Below are 537 nucleotides of genomic sequence, written 5' to 3' on the forward strand. Positions count from 1 at the left end.
CCCCAGCATCAGGCACGGGTGGAAGCTGTTTGTCTCTGCTGGCTGTAGCAGTGAGGGAAGGAGAGCTCCTGTTTCTCCTGGTGAGCATCATTCCTCAGGCTGCAAGAAAGCCACGGCACCACTGGGAAGGGCACCCCCTCCGTGCTGCTTCCAGCTCATCTATGAACTCATCTGGGCACCAGTGACAGCACCATGGTCATTCCATGACCACATCCAACTTCCTTTGAAAGCAGCTGGAAAGGACTCCCTGTGATTCAAAGGGAATGAGCTTCCCTCCTCAGCGTGCTTGGAGAAACCCCATGCTCCTCTCTTCGGTGGCATTTTCATTTTCTGGAGGCTTTGAAACCATCACTTCTTTGTTTCCCCATGTTTTCCATAGATCCTTATCATCACTTGTTTGGATCATGGTGGTGTCTCAGGATTAAAGCTGGTTGGGAAATTCTTGGCAAGTTATTTTAGTTTCTTTTTTTTCCCTGGAAAATGCCAAATCATGAAAACCAGAGTTTTCATGGAAGCGTGTCAGTTTTGGTGAAACTT

This window comes from Empidonax traillii, unplaced genomic scaffold (genome assembly GCF_003031625.1).
Source record: "Empidonax traillii isolate 1590-97213 ecotype Southwest subspecies unplaced genomic scaffold, ASM303162v1 scaffold625:size414109, whole genome shotgun sequence".
NCBI classification, from domain to species: domain Eukaryota; kingdom Metazoa; phylum Chordata; class Aves; order Passeriformes; family Tyrannidae; genus Empidonax; species Empidonax traillii.